The sequence below is a fragment of the Ipomoea nil genome, unplaced genomic scaffold (assembly GCF_001879475.1).
Source record: "Ipomoea nil cultivar Tokyo-kokei standard unplaced genomic scaffold, Asagao_1.1 scaffold0405, whole genome shotgun sequence".
Taxonomy (NCBI): Eukaryota; Viridiplantae; Streptophyta; class Magnoliopsida; order Solanales; family Convolvulaceae; genus Ipomoea; species Ipomoea nil.
The window spans coordinates 1-16,964 of NW_017616833.1; the positions used below are offsets into that span (position 1 = coordinate 1).

The 16,964-nt window shown below is 34.7% G+C and overlaps 3 pseudogenes; all 3 read left to right on the top strand.

The window, feature by feature from the left end:
• Window positions 1-3,728: 3,728 nt before the first annotated feature.
• Window positions 3,729-5,220, top strand: LOC109172119 (annotated as a pseudogene).
• Window positions 5,221-7,812: 2,592 nt separating this feature from the next.
• LOC109172118 lies at window positions 7,813-10,415 on the top strand (annotated as a pseudogene).
• Window positions 10,416-11,193: 778 nt separating this feature from the next.
• Window positions 11,194-16,523, top strand: LOC109172121 (annotated as a pseudogene).
• Window positions 16,524-16,964: the final 441 nt, after the last annotated feature.

The window sequence follows — 16,964 nt, forward strand, 5'->3', positions numbered from 1 at the left end:
TGATTCTTGACAATATCATTTTTTTTTGGGAAAATAGCACTTTTTCCCCTGAGTTATGTACTTATAGCACTTTTCCCCCTGAATTGTTCAAGTGGCTGTTTTTCCCCCTGAAATGTTAAATGGACATATTTACCCTTAAAATAAACATTTATTTATTTTTCTTCTCCAACAAATTATACCATAATTTGGTTCAAACCAAACAGACATTATAGCAACTAAACCGAAATATTCCAATTACAATTTAGAATCGAAATTCGATATTTAGATTTTATTAAAATCGTGAACCGGAACGGCTGGTTCATGTTCCAAATTGAAAAAATAAAATACATTTATTGTTGAATTCAGACTATTTTAAAATAAAAATAAAATTTTAAAAAAAAACGGTTCAAAATCGCGAACCGGATCCGGAACGCCCGTTCACGGTTCAGGATCTAATTTTTTTAATTCATAATTTTAATAAATTGAAATCCAATATTGGGTTCTAGATCTAAATCATAACCGAAAACTTTTAATTCGATTGCTATAGTGTCAGGTTCAGTTCGAACCGAACCCGTGGTCATCCGTACGTATACGCAATAATTTGATGGAGAAGTAAAATAAATAAAATGTTTACTTTAAGGGTAGAAATGTCAATTTAATATATCAGGGGGAAAAACCACCACTTTTAGAATAATTGAGGGGGCTAATGTGCTTACCTAAGTAATTCAGGGGGAAAAGTGCTATAAGTATACAACTCAGGGAGAAAAAGTATCATTTTCCTTTTTTTTTTTTTATTTTTTTATCGAACCCTTGCCATGATTAAGTTTATGACTATAAGGGGTGTTTGGTAAATGACGGTTAGCGACCGCAAATTATATCGTGCATCGCGGTGCATAATCGATTATGCACCGCGCATCAAAACGACGTCGTTTTATTTAATGAAAAAAAAAAACAGAATCTTCGCAAAAAATAACTATGTTCTTCAGTTTAATTTTGTATACACTGCAGTTTCAGTTCAACACAACTACAATTTCATTTCGATATAATTACAGTTTCATTCAATATTTATACACTCGAATATGTGAAAATGTTATTTAATTTTATTTTATATACACTATAGTTTCATTAAAACACAACTACATGATCATTTCAATATAATATTATAATTACAGCTTCATTGTACGGTATATACTCAAATATGTGAAATGTTATTCAGTTTCATTTTATATATACTATAGTTTCATTTCACCACAACTACAATATCATTTTGATATAACTGCAGTTTCATTTGATAATATAAAAATAATACGTGAGACAGTGTCGGTTAATTAGACACACTGTAGTGTCACTCCATTATAACTACAGAAACGCCGCCATTTTGATGCGCGGTGCATAATCGATTATGCACCGCGGTGCACTATATAACGACTGGTTAGCGACTGATTGGGTTAGTGGGCTTGACTAGTTGATAACATTAGCTGATTTGTAGAAAAGTGTTTGGTAAATTAGATGTTACTTAGTTGATTACATACAAAATGACTTTCTCAGAAAGCTTATCGAAAAGCTACTTGAACAGCTTTTTTGAATTTTAGCATTTTGGAGCAATAAGTTGCTATAAAAAGCTAATTAATCAAACACTCATCATATTAATTGTTTAACCAAATCAAACAGCTAATAGTGGTCAAAATAGCTAAAATTCACTGATAGGCTAACTATTTTACCCAAGAGGGCCTATGTGTACTAATACTATAGTGTGACTCATCGTTGACTGATATATTGTAGCATATGAACACTAATTTGTTACAATTCAAACATTATTGATCAAGTACAAACAAAGTTTATAACTATGTCTATTGTATACTAGAGTGTGACTTCATCATTGATGTATGTATTATAGCACATGAAAACTAATTTGCTACAATTCAAACATTATTGATCAAGTGTATACAACTATATATACTTTTATAACATGCATAACGACACATTAATGTTGTTGTCGTGAGTAATGTAAGTTGTTTTTTCCCGGAGTACTACTCGTTCATTTGCCCTGCCCCGCCGCAAAGAATCCAATTTCCCCTTTATCATAGGGAATGGTTTCATTCATCGCCAAAATTGCAATACACTTGTAAATGTGACAAAAAGCACATTTGTTTTTAACGATTCTCATACTACAGTACGTGTACTTCAACGAATAGAATGTTTTGTAATAGGTATTGGTTCTCCTACCTAAAGTGTAATTAATTCGATAGTGTGCACTGAATAAATTTTATTTATATTTAATAGTTCGTAAACCACACAAGAGAAGTAAACGACCAGCATAAATCGACACGACTAATCGGAGCCTTAGTATCTCATCTATCACGAGAAAGTTCTTAAAAAATAAATTTGATAACAGCTCAATGAAGCTAATAGAATTATTGACTATTAATTATTAAAAGTCGTCCTGCCAAACTTTTTTTTTTAAAGGAAAAACAAAGCCAATAAGGTTAAAATTGAATAATGCTGCAAGAAAAATCCCATAGTCTTTATTATTGCTTAAATGTGACCGACCCATAGAATGTTGATGCTTTAATATGATTTATTGAAGGGTCGTCGGAGACTTGCATGTAGACTATCCAGTTGACCCTTAAGTCAAGGAGGTATATTCTTTATATATTAGCATAACGTATAAAAATAAAGTAACGGAAAATTATAGCTATATCGCTCATTATGTGTTGTTTGTTGAGATTAATAATAATACAATTTTATAACCAGTTTGATTGACGTAAGTGGCTATACCGATACAACTGAAGATTAGTTGGTACGGGTTTAAAGGTGTCTCTTACAGTTAGGGGGTACTCAAGACATCTCGTGGTCTAACCAAAAAATAATAATACAACAATTTTATATAATATCTTACGATACAATGACGCATCCACGTACGTATAAATATATAAGATCATATGAGAACTAGTAACTCCGTGATAACATATGGACTAATCTCAGTTTATTCGTTTTTGTATTACGATGGTGCATTATAGTATCTTATGATACAATGACGCATCCATGTATGTATTAAAGAAAAAACACATGACATTTTTGTATTACGATAGTGCATTTAAAAACATTTGATAATGCATTAGTGAATATTGATAGTACACTCAGAACCTATAGTAACACACTCATATGTGTACGGAATTATTAATTATCCGTAAATGTACTATCAAGCATTTCCAACTGTATTATCGTAATTATATATATACCACTGCACATTTGTTCTCATTTTTTCTTTAAATTCTACCTCTTAAGTTTTTTATCAGCCTAAATGAATATGAAATTTGTCTATACTTTCTCACGAGACTACTAAATTTCATAGTAGTCTGGTTATATATATATATATATATATATATAAAATCAAATGAGATCACCTATTTCCATGAGCCTCTTCGAAAATGCACACAAACTACTACATGAATGTATAAATAGTAAATTGTGTGCAATTCACCTCACATGAATGCATACAATTTACCATGTATGCATTCGTATAGTAACTTGTGTGTATTTACGAAGGGTCTCACGGAAGTCACAAGAACACGGTGAGAGTATGCACTTGAACATTAGCATATATTCAATGGTCTAATACTTGGACAAGAACAAGAGCGCAGCGTGTGGACAAGCAAAATCCTACTAACTCCACAAATTTCCAAACATTTTCCCCATTCACACGGTAAAGCTAAGTCTATCCCACACGGATACATTCATCTTTTCATATATATACTCCCACACCCTCTCCCTATATATACATAGATTTCTCAAGAACAATTGCTCTTGCTAGCTTGCACTAAATTAAAGAAAGTAGCTTAGAAGAAAAATGGCAGAAATTACACCAGGCTTTAGGTTCTATCCGACTGAAGAAGAGTTGCTTTCCTTCTATCTGCATAACAAGCTTGAAGGCACTCGACAAGATATCAATTGTGTTATTCCCATGATCAACATCTTTGATCTTGAGCCTTGGCACCTCCCAAGTAAGCAAATACATACACTACATACAGTTTCTCTCTCTCTCTATCTCTTTTTTGATGTTTTTTAATGATCGAGTTGTGTTATCTGATGATTATGTTATTTGTTGGGCGTCGGCTGTATTAGCCGAGTTTAGCCCCTGCTCAATTCGAGACATGACATTGTAGCTTATATGAATGTAGTTAAATATTTAATGTCTACCTACTTATCAGAAGATATGACACAACAGTCACATGATGGGTGACTCTATGTAAGCATAATCCTACCCGTATTTGTTTTGAGTGCAGAGGTTTCAGGAGAGCTATGTGTGGGGGAGACTGAGCAATGGTTTTTCTTTGTGCGAGACAAGAGAGAGAGGCGCGGGGAGGAGGCCGTGCCGGACGACGGCCGCCGGTTACTGGAAGGCCACCGGCTCCCCAAGCTACGTCTACTCATCGGATAACAAGGTGATTGGGGTGAAGAAAAGCATGGTGTTTTACAAGGGGAAGTCCCCTTGTGGGAGAAAGACAAAATGGAAGATGAATGAGTATAGGGCAATTGAAGAACAACTTCCAGTTCCCACCTGCACCCTTCATATTCTTCTCCCCTAATTCCTTCTCCAAAGGTACGTGTAGTCAATACACAATAATATATACATACTATTACAACCCATATGACACACATGATTGTATATATTAATAATAAAATAAAATTGGTTTGAATGATAAAAATTGTTGGATGGTTGCAGTTAAGGCATGAAATGACCCTGTGCCGGGTGTATGTGATATTAAGGAATTTTGGGTCGTTTGATCGAAGACCAATAGGAAACATGGGAACAAGTCAAGAAGAGGTGAAAATGATACCCATGGAGGCCATTAATAAGTGCTCTGAAAGTTCAGTGGTGCAGGAAGAAGAAGAAGAAGAAGACTTTGATGATGGTATGAATGTCTACGCAACAACTGGCCTGACGAGGATGGTCAAGAGTCCTGAACCATTTTCTGGCTTGGAAAGACTCATTAATTTCCAACTTTCAAGTGGAATGAATGATGATATGATGAATATAACATGACAGACAGACAGAGTACAGTACGTTAGTTGTTGGAAATTAATGATATGGTACGTAAAATTCCAACCATTTCTGTAACTAGTTTAGATTTTTTAATGCGGTGTCATCGCTAAAGAAATAATGTAATTTGTCATCAAATTATACTATACAGTAGACTCCTTTGAGTTGTCCTTAGAGTTAAGGACCTTACCTCTTAATTTCTAGGTGCATTTAAGTTGGTGTCATCATGGCAGGTGACATGCATTATTAAGTTTTAACTTAAATTTGAGGGCGGACTCCCATTATTCTTGCATGAAAATTGATAGAAAAAATAAATTATGGAGATCCCAAATGCTTGTAACCCAACCCATGTGGCTATGTTTAGCTGCTTCGTGACGACAAGTCATCACATGTGGAATTGCATTGACGAAGTTTCGTATTCTTATTTGTTACATTGATTATTTAGGGGTGTATGTAAACTATATAATCAATTCAAGAACTTAATGCACCCAAGATTAATTCTAAGAATAAGTGATTAATTAAGTTCCAAGTTGGATGGATAATCATAATAAAGCTTCGTTCCCAATCATGGCTCACTTCACGGGCATGAACTCGGATTGCTTGTCTCTCCACACACCGGCACACCAACACCAGTGTTGATGTGCATATAGTGTTCTGACTCAAAAATTAAATCTTGCTTCGAATTTTTTCGATTAGACAGATTTAGATGCGCATGTATTTGGACAAGCTTGTAACATCGTTGAAGAGGATTGCATTTGCTCTATTTTGGATTGTCTTCAATAGAGAATATTTATTTTCTCTTTCTCTCTTTAATTTCTTTTTTGAAGACTTCTCTCTTTAATTTCTTGAGCTATGATTTTGAGTCTTTTTTTTAAGTGCTAGTAATTCCTTATTGGAGTCTAGATTATGGTCTACTTACTTTTCCAAAAGAGAAGAATCTCAACCTAAGGTTCCCCTTTGTGAAGGAGTTTTGAATTTATATTGTTGATTATGGTATGCAACATGGATTAACTTGCCCTTGGAGTTCTTCTCACAACGAAAGTCAGGGGATGAACTCAAGTCTCATCCTTCACTACCCAATCTCTATCTACGAAAGTAGCTAGGAGAAGATTGAAAATTTTCAATGCTTTTGTACTTGAAGGATTAAGAGTTGATACTTCACGAAAGTGGAATAACTCTTGCTCTAATCTGGCCTTAAGATTGAGAATTCTTGTGAGCACTGTTGTTAACCCTTGGTTGAAGATTTCTCCCCAAATCTTTAGAAGGCAATAGTCCCTAATCCAACCCCTTATCTTAATCTTTCCCTTTAGTCCATTGTTGATTTAATGAATGATTACCCACGATTAGTATGATGATGCTTGGATTCTTGAGAATTCATTATCTGAGTGTCTAGTAGTAAAATATAATAACTATACAAGCATGCACTATAACCTCCAATCCTAAGTGGAACGACATATTTAAATCGTATTTAGATAATTTACAAGTTAAGGTAACTTACAAGTTAGAAAGTTATAATTGTTTATTTTTAAGAATTCAATGATTAATATTAAACTTTTTTGTAATTTGACGGTACAATTATTTATTTTCTAAGTAGTTCAGGGACTTATTTAATTATTATATTCTTCTATATATCTCCCTTTAAATTTGTGTATGTATCATGATTTAAAGAAAATTGGGCTAACCAAACAATTCGAACTAATTGATAAATGAAGATTAACTTTGTAGGTGTATGTTAGACACGATTCAAGCTAAATCCAAATTAATTTTACTCTATTACAATATAGTATTTGCTCATACAGTAGGTTTCAAACCTGAGACTTCTCATTTAAAAAATTGCAACTATGTCGCTCGACCATAATGCATTATTATGTGACTTCTTATTAAGGCTCTGTTTGGCAGAGCTTATTTAGGAGCTTATAGCTTATTTTAAGCTCCTAATAAGCTATAAGCTCTGTTTGGTAATGTTCTCAAATAAGCTACTAGCTTAAAATAAGAGCTTATTTTGGAACTTTACTTTAGGTAGCGTTTCAAAATAAGCTCCTAACTTCCTAACTTTTTTTCCATCTTTATCCTTATTATTTTAAAGAAATGACATAATTTACCCTTCCCAATTAAAACCATTTTCTCTTCTCCTTTATCCGCAACTTTCAACGCAAATATTATTATTATTATTATTATTATTATTATTATTATTATTATTATTATTATTATTATGAGATTTGCAACAATATTGCTACTTCATTATGAGATGCTAGATCATGATTATGCTAATAGTTTTATTTCAAATGTTAATTTTTTTTAAAGACAAAATGTTAAATTTTAATAGGTAAACAAACTAATTTAAATTTTATGAAGATGTCCTTTTTAGTCTTTTTACATTTATCAGCTTATCAAAAAGCTATTTTTACCAAACACTTTCAATCATAACAGCTAGCTTAACAGCTCTTCAGTTTTCAGCTCCGAGCTTATAGCTTTTCAGCTTTCAACTCCTTTTCAGCTTTCAGCTCCTAGATTATAGCTTTTCAACTAGGTTTGCCAAACAGAGCCTAAGACATGTTGAGATCAGTGAATTCACATAAGCAATTTAAAATTTTGCAGTTTCTGTTGAGTCTTTAAAATAATTTTATTCCATGAATGAATTTAGTAGGAACAAATGAACAATAGTATGTTTTCAAAAAAAAAAAAAAAAAAAAAAAGAACAATAGTATTTTTAAAAATATTTATTTATTTACTTTTGCTTTGTTAACTGTCAGCCTTGTCAGGTGAGTATATCATACCTCCCTCGAAAACGCCGTAGACTTTCATTCAGGTGACACCGCCACTGCCTGCTCGCCGTTGCCCACCAAACCCATCCTCCGAACACAGCTCCGTTATATACGTTTACACGCACAGATACATACAGTTATTGAGAGAGGGGTGGGGTGGGGTGCGGTGGTGGGAGTGGTGAGATGGCGATATTGTATGCGCTGGTGGCGAGGGGGACGACTGTGCTGGCGGAATTCAGCGCCGTGACGGGAACGCCGGTGCGATTGCGCGGCGGATATTGGAGAAGCTCCCGGAGGAAGCGGAGTCGAGGCTCTGCTTCTCTCAGGACCGATACATCTTTCATATCCTCAGATCCGATGGCCTCACCTTCCTCTGTATGGCTAACGACACCTTCGGCAGTGAGTCCCTAAGGGTTTTTGTGTATCATTTTTTGTCTGATCATACGATCGTGTTTCTCGAATCAAAACATGAAATTTTCGTTTAGATAAACTATCCAGTTATCATAGGATTATGATTATCCTAGTAGGAATACTAGCTGTTGATTTGATTGCTATTTCTGAAAACCAAACTTCATATACTACTCATTGGGTATTCCCTATCTGCAAGCTAAGATTGAAATTCACTCAGTGGAGGTAGCCAGGTAGTAGAGATTAAGAAATTGGGTCATAAGTCATAACCTCCTATTTTGGTATTGTACAATGAATTAGTGCCTAAATTTGTGATGAAGGTAATGTCAAATCACGAGACAAGACTTTCTGTTTTTGGCTCTAGTAATTAAGGTGGTGTTAGGTTCGCCTATATGAGGAGTATGGGTTTTGTCATGGATGCAAGTTGTCCATCATTGAGACTTGGCAGCTTCAGCTCATGTGAGGCATGGCTTTAGTGAGCTTTAGATGAAGATTGTGAAGATTAGAAACACGGACACAGTTCTTAGGATTGGCTATTTGGGTTTATGAACCTAAACCAACTCTTAGTTAGGCACTGTAACACTCCAGAGCCCAGACCATCTGTGTAGTGTGTATTGTAAAAATGCTCCTTTTCTTTCTTGCCAAAAGAGACATTATTTGTCATGAAAATTAGTTGATTGACTAGAGTGGCTCTGAATATTTTTTAGAGAAAAGAATTGAATAGTGGGTTATGAAATCGTTGCCTGTTGGAGTTTCTCTTTAAGGGTCACTGTTGGGGGTTGCTTGTGCCAAATTATAGACCACACGAGTACCAGTTCCATATCAACACTCCGTACTAAAGAAAGATAAAAACCTGTTCTGATGATCTTTGTTATTTTTAAGGACAAATTTTCACTTTTTTTGGTCCTTTTGCATTTCACCAATAGCTAACAAACCTATTGTTCTACTCTGAACTAGGAAGGATACCATTCTCATATTTAGAGGATGTCAAAATGCGGTTCATGAAGAATTATGGTAGGATTGCTTCCCATGCACCTGCTTATGCCATGAACGATGAATTCTCAAGGGTTTTACATCAGCAAATGGAGTTCTATTCAAGTAACCCCAGCGCGGATACATTTAGTCGTGTTAGAGGGGAAGTTGGTGAGGTAAATATTTTCTGCTTATTTTTTTGAAAGGGAAGTTCATAACTTTCCTGTTTGAGATCATAAGAATATGAATTTGCACGATAAGGTTATCTCAGTAAAGTTTTTTTTTTTTTTGGGTCATAATAAAGAGGAAATCACAGTTTAGTATAGTATAACACTTCTGTCTTGCCAGTGTTAAGTTTCAATTTATGGGGTAGTATTTTAAACCTATTGTGGTAATGTGTTCTGGTCCAATGTTGGATAATGAGGGCTTTGTTATTATTGTGTGTTTGACATTTTCTAACACCTGCTTTTATCCCTCCACTTGAATATCAATTCAGCTACATACCATCATGGTTGATAATATTGAGAAAATACTTGAGAGAGGTGACCGGATTGAGCTTCTTGTTGACAAAACATCAACCATGCAAGACAGTGCATTTCACTTCAGGAAACAGTCAAAGCGCCTCAGAAGAGCTCTTTGGATGAAAAATGCAAAGCTTATGTAAGTCTTATCTTATTCTGACAACCGTTAATGATTAACCATTGCTCTAGCCAAGTTTTAAAAAATGATCTTGGTAATGACAAGAAGCCTATCTTTGTATTCTTGTATGTTTTTCTGTCAAGCCATAAATAATATCTTTGTTTTATGGTTTACGACTTATCAATTTCTTTTCTTTGGAGATTTGGCTCTAAAATACTTGTTCATGTGACAGGGCCTTGCTGACTTGCTTAATTGTACTCCTCCTATACTTGATAATCGCTGCATTCTGTGGGGGCATTACTCTATCATCCTGCAGATCATGATTTGTCGAAAAAGATTTGTGTTGGTGGCACTTGCCTGTGATTCGACTATATTTACAGTCGGGGAATATCAGCTGGTTTAGATTGTGATGACATGGGTGTGGAGATGGTACAGGATGTTGAAGAATAATTTTGTTCTTGAGTGTGGATAAGATCTGTGTTGTGGTTGAAGCTTCTTCTGAAACTTGTGTAAATTCTGAATTTGTACTTTGTAGCCTCTCTCAAGTGTTGAAGTTGGGCTTTTATTTATTTATTTATTTAAAAAAAAAATATTAGTACTTGTATCTATAGGTGTGTACATATTGGTGATAAACATGGTTTTCCCAGGAGTTATAAACACATCTGTGCCATAATCTTACTGGTTTCCATATAATCATAATTTTGTGAAAAGTAAAATAAAATTATTCCACACACTTTTGAAGATGGAGATTTAAAAGAGAAAATTTTAATCAAATGGTGTTGACTCAAATAAAGGTGTTTGAGTCGTTAGATTGGGTTACTAATATTGGATTAGTAATCTATTGTAAATCTGGTTGAAGTGCATGAAATCTAAGTAATATAATTAGGACACTTATAATATAAGGAGTATTTATTAATCTATATATTAGGAACTAATTTTCGGAGTATTATAATATCACTAAAATGAGAAATTTTACTTAAGATTTTTATCGCTACATGTACTATTTGCTATTTGATTTCTATATTAGAAACTAATTTTGATACGCGAAGTATTATTATATTTCACTAAAATGAGAAGATTTACTAAGATTTCATCGAGCAGAAGGGTAAGGATTTAATTTTTTGATTTTATTGTGTACAAAAGCATACAGTTTAGTGATGAGTCTCAAAACTATATTGACACTATTTACCTCAAGTCTGGAGAAGGATTCATTAGATTCAGTCATTCAGGATATAATTTGACGAAATTGAAAAATTTAGATTAAAAATGGCTCCACAGTAAATTCCAATACTGTAGGGGTTTCTTTGCAATAAGGAAAAAGATAGCGTGCTTAACTCGGCTGGAGCCGCCACGCAGCCATCATCTCCCGGGGAAATCTGAATAGAAAAAAATATATATTATACAGAAAAATAAGACTCAACTGCAAAAGCCCTTGCGTTTCTGCAAAGCTTTATGCTCACAGGCGAAGATATATATGCACAGAGTAGTTGTATGTATTGAGTGAATTCGATCTGGAAGGTATTGTAGGGTTTTAAGTGATACAGTTGCAGATATGAAGCCGATACGGCTTCCGGAACCACCTACAAGTCCACGGGCGACAAGCGGCATGCCGGACATCTTCGAAGGCGGCGTCTACGGTGTGATCAGGCGGGCGGTGGTTATCGGCAACGGCTTTCCGTCTTCTGAGAACCAGAGCATCGGCTTGGTCCGGGCACTCGGCCTCTACGACAAGCACACGCTATACGTAAGTTTGGTTGGATTAATTTTTGTTTTGTAGCTTTTGAAAATTGAAATTTCTTAGCTTTGAGTTGCTAATTTGTTGGAGTTGGTTGAATTATGGAGAATGTAATGCTAGAGAACTAAGGGGGTTTGGAATTATGCCGAGTAGTACTCAGTTTGCTTCACTTGAAGGGTATTCAGTTGATTAAATCTATAGATTATTTGAGTATGTATTAAATGTTTTCACAAGCCACCAGCTATCTATCAAACAGTAGACCACACTCCACAATATCCTAGTGTTGAAGATTGGGAATTTCATAATATGCAAATAAATGCAATCAGGTAATATGACAAATAACTTTTGAAACAGTCATACAAAATTAAACATTGGAGGGGGGCAAACAGGCTACAACGTGATTTAGTGGAAATTCATGGAAGGAAACAAAGCCAAATAACCAAAGAGAAATAAGGCTGCTGCCAGAATTTCCAAAAGACCCAAATAACCAAGGCGCTAATATATATTCCGTAGTAGATAATGCTATCATCATGTTTAATGATAATTGAGGTATAATCTTCTTTTTTTTTTTTTTTTTAAATCTATATGGAGTAATAGATACAATGGCCACCCTTTGGTTGCTTGAGCCTAGTGTTGTTGGTGATTTAATGTAATTTCCATGGTCTATTCACATTTTATTCGGAACTTTCCATTTGTTTTATGTCCTTACAAGAATATACTGTCCATCCCATGCGTCATGGATCATGGTCTGAGTAATTAGATAACCCAAACAATTTACAGAATGGCTAAATAACAAAGTAAACATTTACTTTAGATAAGGCCAATGACTACCCTTTTGTTTGTAATTTTGTATATAATTGAGATAAAATCATTTTTTATATGTAATACATAGATATAATGCTCTCACCTCGGTTACGTGATTCAAGTGTTTTTGTGATTTAGTGGACTTCCCATGGTCTGTTCCCTTCCTTGTAAAATTTCCAGATGTTTTATACTGCTACTTGAATCAGGTTAAGTATTATATTCCTTCAGAATGTGAACCATTTTTATCTGTTTATTATCAGAACAAACAGTTTCTGAGGACTTCTTGTCCTCTCTCTATGGAAGTCCTCCATTCTTCGCCCATTACTAAATAAAGATTGTTTTTCACTTTTTCCTTTAAAAAAAGGGATACCATGGAAATTTACTTTTGCTTGATTTATTCTCTTCCCTCTCTTTTCCTATTTGAATATACTTGGTTTACCAAGTCAATGTTGTTCCAAAAAGTGTACCATGCTTCAATCAAGGTGTTTATAAAGAGTTTTACTCATTTCATCATCTTTACATGTGGTTGAGTTTTGTCATTCGGTTTGTCAAAACATGCAGCGAGTTACAAGGCCAAGAGGAGGAATTAATGAATGGCTACATTGGCTCCCAGTCTCTCTACATAAAAGGATATATTACATCTTAAACCTAGTATGTGGCTATTCACACCTTCTGGGGGGAGGTAGGGCAAATAAACTAGTTTATTTGCCCAAGGAAAATGGTGCTATTGGCCTGTCATCCATTCTTGAAGCTGATGTGAAGAGTATGTGAACATTGCTCGTGAATCATTTGAGAAGTAAGTTTCTGCCTTTTCTTTTTGGCGGTTTGTTCAAGAGGTTGTTGCAACATTCAACAACTTGCATACTGCTTAAATACTGATTTCTAATTGCTGATGGCTTAGTTATTTCTTTCAACTATCCATCCAAGATGAATTTTTTTGGCCCTAGTAATTACATACCTTTACAAATACCTTACAAAATAGTAGCTGATATTGCCGTGGGTTCATATGCTAAATAAATGAATTTAACTAGCATTCTTTCTTTCAATACATCCAGTATCCCTTTCTGTGAATGTACTATCATCCAAATAGATTCCCTGCTAAATCACTCTGATGGAACAAAATGTTGTTATTTTTCAGGGATGGTCCTTTACTAGTGGTTGCATCTGGTAGAGATACAATATCAATTGCGAGCTCCATAAAAAGATTGGCACATGAAAATGTGTTTTGTTGTCCAGGTTTGTTAGCAGGCCTGATCATTGTGAAAACTTGAAACTCTCTTATGAGGTTTCTTCTGTGAGTAGTTAGAACCCAACCAAACCCCCCCCCCCCCCCCCTTCCCCCCCTCTCTCTCTTCCCCCAAACTCTCTCTCTTCCACATCCAACTTTTGCATTTGTTTACATGGTTTACTATCCATGTTTGATATTAATCTGTTTAGAGAAGACAATATTTTTCATTTCCCTGTTTCACATTTTTACTTCAGATTCAACATCCAAGGTCCCACTTGGATAGGTTTGACCTAGTTATTACTCCAAAACATGACTATTTTCCCTTAACGCCTCAAGCAAAAGAGCAAGTTCCTCGGCTCCTTCATAGGTGGATAACTCCAAATCAACCTCCTGATAAGCATGTAGTAAGTATCCATACCATTGGTATTTCTTCTTTTACTGGATTTTGTGATGGAGTTATAACTATAGTTGTGCTTTTTTATTTTTATGTATTGCGAAGATCCTTACAGTTGGAGCTCTTCACCAAGTTGATTCTACTGCACTTCGGACTGCAGCTATCACGTGGCATGACGAGTTTGCACCTTTACCAAAGCCCTTACTGGTGGTCAACATAGGAGGGCCTTCAAGTAACCTTCTTTCCATCATTGTTCAATGCTAGAATTTCTATATTCAACTCACATGTTTCACTCTATAGTGGTCTAATGTTAGCTTTATTTTTTATAATTGTGAGGATGGAACATTTTTATTTTATTTTGGACACCATAATTTTATCATGAGCAGAAAGGCAATATAGAAGCTTGAGTTAACATTGTTTTGGTATTTTTGACTTTAGCTGAAAGGTGAGCTGTAAAAGAAGTGGTTTAGGGAAGCTTACTTGAGATCTTCCCTTTTGTGATTTCAAATAAAGTGACCCTATAGTCCACAACATTTTAGATTCTCAATGTCATGTTAATAATTCTTTAAAGCAAATAAACTTTGTTTTTTCTCTTTTTTCATAACAAGGAAATACACACCCATATATATATAGATACACAGCCATGATTGGGAGATTATGATTCTATGTATATGTTTAACATAGTTTAGCTAAGTGACTGGTACTTCTAAATTCTTGTAGTTGTCACATTTTTATGAAGTTGAACATTTTTTCTCAGATTTTTTATCAGCTATGCTATGTGGCAACAAAAGTTTGTTAAGTAGTAGCCTTAGTGTACCAAAAATGATAATTTTAGGATGGAGGAGCTTGTAATGATATGCGTTGACTGAGAAATGAGCCTTTAAACATGAATGTTGCAGGTGAAAAAATTGTGGATCTTACTGTTGCAAATATAATTGTGAAAAACATTTGGAAAAAAAAAAAAAAAAGATCAAAGAACTGCGAGCACCATGAAATTGCTACCAAAATATGGCATTAATTTTTTACCTAATCTTCTACCTAATGACTGTCACCTTTTTGTCTAGTATATCAACCATCAGTGAACTAAAATATGAGTGTATCTGTCATATGTTTCTTTGATTAGGGTACTGCAGATATGGCACAGACCTTGCTAAACAGTTAACAGCTTCTCTGCATAATGCCCTTGAGAAATGTGGGAGTGTGAGAATATCCTTCTCCAGAAGGACGCCTGAAAAGGTATACATATTGCCAAAATATTTCTTCTTATTCCAGGGTTTTTAAATCTTGATTTTCTTAGAACACCACTAAAGTGAAATTTGGTTTAATGAGTCTGATTATTTAGTGTGTGATCAACAGATTTCCAATGTTGTCATCAAAGAACTGGGTAGTCATCCAAAAGTATACATTTGGAATGGTGAAGGTATTTTCACTTGAAGTTTGTATTTATACGAGTAGTTGATTTCTGTGATGATGATTTCTGAACAATCATTTAACACTTACTTTTGTGTCACAGAACCAAATCCACATATGGGACATCTGGCGTGGGCTGATAATTTTGTTATAACAGCAGATTCAGTTAGTATGTTGAGTGAAGCTTGCAGCACAGGGTAATGTGTGAAAATAATTATGTTAATAGCCAGATAGTAACATGTCTGTGTTTGTTTGATGTGAAATTGCATACATACTTATACATACACACACTAGCACGTGCATATCATTGACATATTATGAAGTACTCTGTACTTTTCAAGTTCGGATTAGACTGAAATATTGTTTATTTCCAGGAACCTGTCTATGTAGTTGAGACTGAAATTACATACATACACGCACTAGCATGCACATATAATTGACATATTATGAAATACTCTGTACTTCTTTTCGAGTTTGGATTATACTGAAATATTGTTTATTTCCAGGAAGCCTGTGTATGTAGTTGGGGCTGAACGCTGTAGGTGGAAGTTTGTGGAATTCCACAAGGCATTAAGAGAAAGAGGGTTAGTGAGGCCATTTACAGGTCTCGAGGATGTAAGTGACAGCTCTCCCCCCTCTCCTTATCAATCAAACGCAAACACTACCGCACTTTACTTAAATATGCGATGTGGAAAAACATATCTCGTTTTAATACTCAAATATCATCCCTTTTTTCTTGCGCATAAACCTCAGATGTCAGAAACATGGAGTTATCCTCCACTGAATGAAACTGCAGAAGCAGCCAATCGTGTAAATGAAGCACTAGCTGAGGTGGATGGAAGATTAAAGCGTAGAATTAGCTCCCACATTGTTTGTTGTCTGATTGTTTTGATTAATTTGTGAGGTCTGATCTAAATTTAAATTTGCATATTTCCCTGTATACAGATTTATTCCATATTGTAATGGCACAAAAGAAAAGGGTGGTAGATAAATTTTGGGATGAAGACTTGTCCATTCTTTATACCCATATGGGTTTTCAGGTATCCATAGAATAAACTTGCACACTTGACCAGGCTGTAAATCAGATACAGTCATACAGATGATGATGAGTTTTGCATAACACGAAAGTAAAAGTTTTGTTCCCATTTCCCATGATTTGCTTCAGTAATTTCTTTCTTAGGGTGCATTTCTTTATGCTATTAATGTAATTAAAATTGATTAATAGTGCAAATACTTTTATTATTCTTAAATTATGATACCTTATCACATGATATTGCTGTAGTTACTTTGGCATAGACCCACAATTGCACATTGTTGTTAGTATGCGTGAGTTACATCAACTTATTAAAATCACGTTCACAGAGAAACAAGTTGTTGGATGACATTTCATCCTCGGTAAATTTCACTTTGTGATCTTAGTTGGCAAAAGATCATAATGAAGGGTTGCCCGTAATTGACTGGCCGGTTTAAATTAGGATGTTCCAATTGAAAATTGAATTTGTAACTTTGAAGTTACCAAATCAACAACCTGAATGTTTCATATTGTTGATTTTATTTTTTTTAAAAAAATCCTCCTGTCCAAGTAT